Here is a 6,742-nt window from a genome sequence, read left to right as displayed (position 1 = left end):
ATTCTCCTTCAAACTCTTCTCCTATCAAAATCAATGTGAACTGTGTCATACATTTAACTCTCAAATGTAAGTTGACCGTCACTCGCTTAGATTATTTCTTTAACAAGGATTAATTTTATATTTTGTCCGGGTACTAAACTTCATAAATTAAAAACTACAGTCGACTCCTGATAACTTGATCCTTCAAGGGAAATTGAGAAAGGTTCGAGTTATCGAGGGTAAAATTATATAGAACATGACATGAAAGGAAAAGAAAATTGGTTCGAGTTAGCACGACGTTCGAGTTAGCGAGGGTTCAAGTTATGGGGAGTCGATTGTACAAATATGGATTCAATTTACAAACATTCAAAATTTATTGCAAACTACGAAAGTGTCATTTTTAATACCAAACTTCATGCATGTTAAAAAGCGGTGTAATTGTGTGAATTAAAAGTTTGCTTGATCCCTTTTTCCCTTCAGCTTTTGAAAGTAGAAGTCTGTGATAAATACTTGCAACACCAAATTTACATTGATATCGCAACTGGTTATTTCAAAGGTGAAATTAAGCTTTGCCTTGTCGCCATTACTCGATTCCAAAAAATGGCTGAGAACCAGATAGAGAGCTGGATCTACATGTAGCTGCACAGGGAGAATTATGTAGTGATACACTCAACACAACAATAACCTGGGGTCACTTACACACACCATAATATGAATTGTGTAAATGGCCACCCATGGTAAATAATGCCATAGTAATTTCATTTAGCATTTTGTTTAGATCTGTTAATAGCACTGTAAGAACAATACAAATATTAATATCGGTATCTGTATTAATAGGGATACTTTAGGGAAATGTGGGTATTTGAATTTCACAGTTACAGAAGATGCCTTGGATTTCTGAAAAGCACGTATTCATTCTAAAGCCAAAACATGTTACTGTAGAGCTCAATGAAGTGATTATGAAAGTTGTTTACTAATGGAGATTGAGTGTTATTGTAATGACAAAAACAGCAACAAAACATAAACGCCAAAAACAAACAAACAAACAGAAAAATTAGGATTTTAGTTCTATGAGTGTATGACATCACACAGGATGTAATAGAAGCAACAGCTTTGTAGAATTCATGGGCTTCACTTTTCAAACTGAGTAATGGTGGACAGGGTTTCGATGGTTTTCAGCCAGTCTTTCCAGGTTCAGTAAGATTTGTGATTATGAACTCATTGAAATTTGGATTGAGGCATGAAAAGGGGGAAAATAAAAAAATAATTTTTTCAGCATTAGTGCCACTTTAATGTTCTTTCTAAGAGAAAGACATAAGTTGAGAAATAAAGTATTTCCTGGAATAATAGCCGGGTGCGATTATTTCTTTTATTACACCCGTTTTGAAATCATTGGTGACCCTTGCAATCTGATTGGCTGACTCAACAGTGCAATTTATTCCCAAATTGCACCATTTTTTGCTCTAAATCGCATCCTTTTTTTGGCCCATCAAAATGGAAATGTAATAACAAAAATAAAAGATTAATATTGACAATAAAACTGTGTGATTTCAAAATACAGCTGAAGTTGTAATAAAGTGGTAATTGAACTTTGTGTCGTGCAATTTTGGTCTGAAATTATACTTGTGATTTTAAATCGAACTCGCGCTGCGCGCTCTTTCGATTTTCAAATCATGCGTATGATTTCAGACCAAATTGCACTCCACTCAGTTCAATTACCATTATTTATTACACCCATGTTGAAATCACTTGGCTCTCAACAGTACGATTTATTCCCAAATTGCACCATTTTTTGCTCTAAATTGCATCCTTTATTTAGCCCATCAAAATGGAAATAAAGTAACGAGAATAGAATATTAATATTGACAGTGATACTCTGTGATTTCAAAATACGTGTAATGAAGTGGTAATTTAACTCTGTGTCCTGTAATTTTGATCTAAAATCATACTTGTGATTTCAAATCAAACTCGAGCTGCACACTCATTCGATTTTGAAATTACACATATAATTTCAGACAAAATTGCACTCCACTCAGTTCAATTACCATTATTTGTCGCACCGAAAGGGATGAATATTTGAGGGAAGGCGATAATTATTTCAAAAGTTTTTGTCAGGAGGTCCTAGTTCTGCCATAAATATTTTGTAAAATAAACCGACCATGGGCTTTTTAAGTGTTTTTAAATTTGTTTCGTTGATAAATCAATGTTCAGCTAATTTCAATAAGGGAATTTGCATAATTGGCACCAACACATAATTGGCACCAACACATGTCTATGGGGAAGGGAGATTGGGGAAGGTTAGAATGGGTGGTTCCAACCTAGTCCTTTAATACAGTAGAGAAGTATAAACATCATCAAATCCCAAATCCTCGATCCTTACAGAGGCTGGTAGTGTGTTCTCTTCGGTAGTTTGACAAGATTTACAGACATTCTTGACACAAATGACAACAATAAACTTTGCAAAAATTTCTGGCGGCAAATAATTATAATAATAACCTTACAAATTCCTCATCCCTCCTGGAGATTTATATTTTTGGGGCATAATGCAGCTGCAAAGTGCTAAGTATTATACATGAACCAACAATAGCAGTCATAATATTTATCTGTTATACAGGGTACAATGTAATTGTACCGGCATAAACCAGAAGAAAACCAACTCAACCCTTACGAAAATAGTGCCTATTTTATATCTATTTTATATCTATTTTTTAAGCTATTTTTTTCCTATTTTTTTTTCTATTTTTTCTCTATTTTTAAGACTATTTTAAAGTTATTTTTTTTACCTATTTTTAAACCTATTATTTTGAAACAAAAAATAGTAAAAAAATAGTCCAACAAGCAAGTCATAACTACCTAAAAGATAGCTTTAAAATAGCTTTAAAATAGCTATAAAATAGAGAAAAATGTGTATGCAATTTCAAATGTTGAATAGAAAATAGGCTTAAAATAGACATAAAATAGGGTCAAAATAGAGGAAAAAACTTGGAAAATAGGATTTAAATAGGTTTAAAACAGACATAAAACAGGGATAAAGTAGGAAAAAAACTTGAAAAGTAGGATTTAAATAGGTTTAAAATAGATTTAAAACAGGGATAAAATAGGAAAAAAATTGGAAAATAGGATATAAATAGGGTTAAAATAGACATGAAACAGGGATAAAATACAAAAAAAAAATAGGACATAAATATCTTTAAAATAGGTTTAAAATAGGGCTATAAAATAGGTTGAAAGTAGGTGACAGTTCAAACATTATATATCTGATCCTCAGCCTAGATTTTCCAAAGGTGGTGTGTTTTAGTTGTAGTATTTGTCAATATAACATATCATAAATTTAATGATCAATAATTATATTCCTCATCTACCTACATATGTATATCTGGATGGTTAATAACATGCATTGCACACTATGAATTTGTGATTCACACCGTATACCACAGCCAGCTTGAGCTACAAACGTTATAAGTATTGTAACAGCAAGACAATTTCACAATGAACTTCTCGGGAAAGAAACATTCAGAACATGGCTTTGTCTAGAATTGTGTTAAGGTTTAAGGAAAGTGCTAATAAGAAAGATGATTGGATTGATAAAAAAGATTGCAACTTTGCCATTTTCAACTGTGGTATCAAGCAATGACCAATACTGCATTAGGCAAGTTAAAAAAAATTTATTTAGTAATAATTGTTCCTGAGTTGTAGCAGCAGAGCTCATGATTCATAACAAAATTGAATCAGTTACTATTAATAATCATAGCTTGATAAAGTGCGTTTGATCTCCAGTGAAATTATATTTTTTATTGTACTGATTATCCAGAAAATCGATCCGCGGGACTTCACTTAGCCAGCGGGATTCAAAGCTCTTGCATGATATCAAGGCAAGTGGTCAGCCAGTCCAAGATGGCAACTAAACCCAAATCAAACAGCGTCTACATGTAGAATTTAGAAGAGACATGAAAAGTATGCGTTCTCCTAACGTCAAATGCAATAACAGAGTCTGACAGTCATAAATGACTTAGCTTATATTTATCAGGATTTGGTGACTTGACTCTGAAGCTGCAGTCTTGACTATTGGCCTTCACAATCTGTAGTAAAACAGAAAATTGTGCCATTTAAGTGAGTTTGTCTTATTGATCAGGGCTGTCAGTATGATTTTTGACACATGTTGCAGGGAGCTTTTCCCCCGTAACAATGATCAGTAAATTAAAAATATGAGGGTATACAGAATTTAACTCATGGTGCTACAAAAGTATAGTGTATTATTGTGCATGTAAAAAATAATAAACTTATACATGTAACTCCATGAAGTTAATCATGCAACCTGAATCAAAATCAAGATTAGACGAACGAGTCTTCAGCTTATACCAAGACATGATATTAATCTGGCTACAAAGTATTCCTTAAAAACGTTTGTGAAGGCTATAAATATTATGGAAAATCCAGTTCAGATTTGGCTTTGCAGTGTACGGAATATCGAATGTCATAGATTCTAAAGCATGTGGCATGATCAGAGGTTGGAGGAATGTATAGTTTGTCATTGTAATGTGAATCTCAACTGTTATTGAAGCCAGTTATCGTTTATTCTTTTCAGTGGACCAATATATTAAAAATAAATAAGGAATGTCTACCTCGACAATCTAGAATTTGGAGCCATAAAATTTCAAGAAGCACATCTACTCATTCCAAGCAGACTATATTTATTTATAAAATCACACATTTTCATGCAGTTTCTCATCAAAATTATTAACTAAATCAAAGCATACCTCTTTCTTAAAGTAGTCATCCACATTATGCTGCTTGAAGACATCATTTTTAGCTTAACAGAAGTAAAAAACCAGGGGAAAGATGCCTGTAAACTTGAATCCCGCTTAAAATCTAAAATGAAACGGTTTTTCTGCGAGCCTGCAGTGGCATGGCTGCTGACCAAAATAGCTTTGTTCATGCCTAGTCTTCCCAGTCTGACTGAAATCCAAGATGGCTGCCATTGTTGCTGTGCAGTGACTCCACCGTTCTTTTGCCCGTTGTAAAAAGCTAGCTTGCATTGTACTTGAACGATTTACGATTCAAAACTTGCTGATCTTTTTGGCATTAAAAAATGACCTCGAGATAAATTGAAGGTAATAGTGGTTTTCACAACTGCATTTTCAGTGTCTTAATTAGTATAATTTGCCCATTTATGTATGCATGGTTCAGAAAACTTACAAGAAAGAAGCTCAGTGAATTATGAATTTCAGTGTATAGTGGAAGTTCTGCTTTGTGTGAGTACAAAACAGCTGCCTCAAAATTACGTTTTTACAGACATTGTAAGCCAAGTTTGAATTGCTGAATAAAATAGGAATAAAATATGATAGGTTAACCATGCATAGGAAAAAAAACAGTATTAAAATAGACTATTTTATACATATTTTGCAATGGAATAGAATTTACCTCCAAAAATAGGAATAAAATAGTATTTAAAATCTATTTTGTCATTTGTTCAAGGTTGTCATGGATAAAATAGGATTATGATAGCCTATTTTTCATATTTTCCAAAGGAATTATAACTGGCCATAGTCAATCCTATGTGCAGAAAAAAAGAAATAAAACAGTCTAATTTATTACTATTTTACTGTAGACTGCAAGCAGTCCCTTTCTGGTCGGTCGAGAGGGTGCGCTCACTGCGCAGCGAGACTGGAGCGAGGAGAAATAAACGAGAAGCGACTGGGGGAGAGAAGGAAAAGAAAGGGACTGCGCTGCTAACTGTAACAAACGCGTTCGAATTTCCCGTCGCTCCAGCAACGGAAAATTCTGATTGGTCCATAAACAATAGCTGCTGTCAAACAAGTTTGATGTGTAATTAACTTCTTCACACGTTTGATGTCAACACTTCAGATCACTAGGAAAATGGTTTCAGTCGTGAAAGAGAGTAGCAGCGATGTCTTCGTAAATTTAAGCGATCAAGTCGGCGGCTTAGTTCTCAAAGAGGGACAGAAGCTAGCAGTAGAAGCGCTCTTGTCGGGAAAAGATGTAATGGCCGTTCTTCCCACTGGTTTTGGGAAATCCATTATATATCAAAGCTTTGCATTAAATAGCGAAAAACTTTGCCATCACGGCTTCGATCGTGGTTGTTGTTCCGCTTCGCAGTATTATCGAAGACCAGTTGCAGTCAAATGACTTTGGTTTAAAAGCAGTTGCCTTCGACAAGATCCCAAAATTATTAAAAGACATTGGTGTCAACTAGTACAATGTAATTTTCGCATCCGCGGAACAAGCTTTGTCGGCAGAATTCACCGCAGGATGTTTAAACATGATATTAACAACAGCTTTCCAGTTGTCCTGTACTTCGGACGTTTGTGTCGTCGATTTCTTTTACTCTGGGCCTCGAAAAAAAATTTAAATGCACCACAACTTCTAGAGATTTTGGCTTTTCAGAGAAGCTTGGATCAATGCCCGAGCTCGGCGATTCTTCCTCTTTGCTCCTATATTCTGGTGATTGAATAACAATGTTGAGTTGTTATTTATTAGCTGTCATTCAGTAAATTGGATTTTTAATGGGTTTAACGAATTGTGGGCGGAGTTACCCTGAACGCATCTGTTACAGCTAAGAGCGCAGTCCCTTTCTTTTCCTTTCCCCTCTTTCACGCCTCTCTCCAAGCTCCCCTCCGCTCGTTTGCTCCAGTTTTTTCGCGCTCGACTATTTCGCGCGACCTCTCGACTATCCAGAAAGGGACTGCTTGCAGTCTAATTTTACTGAGAAACAGCGATGCTTCAAATTAAAATAGGATTAAAA

General features: G+C 34.7%; 1 long non-coding RNA gene across 1 annotated transcript; it reads right to left on the bottom strand.

Annotated features, from left to right (window-relative positions):
- Positions 1 to 3,628: 3,628 nt before the first annotated feature.
- LOC146468360 (uncharacterized) lies at positions 3,629 to 5,070 on the bottom strand. Its single transcript, XR_014867525.1, has 2 exons — positions 4,737 to 5,070; positions 3,629 to 4,058 (listed from the first exon to the last, which is right to left on the bottom strand). It is a non-coding gene; the product is annotated as an uncharacterized LOC146468360 (long non-coding RNA).
- Positions 5,071 to 6,742: the final 1,672 nt, after the last annotated feature.

This window comes from Pavona decussata, unplaced genomic scaffold (genome assembly GCF_977016875.1).
Source record: "Pavona decussata unplaced genomic scaffold, jaPavDecu1.1 SCAFFOLD_131, whole genome shotgun sequence".
In the NCBI taxonomy this organism is placed as follows: Eukaryota; Metazoa; Cnidaria; class Anthozoa; order Scleractinia; family Agariciidae; genus Pavona; species Pavona decussata.
The sequence above is the reverse complement of the archived record's forward strand: the minus strand, read 5'-3'. Positions and strand labels throughout refer to the sequence as shown.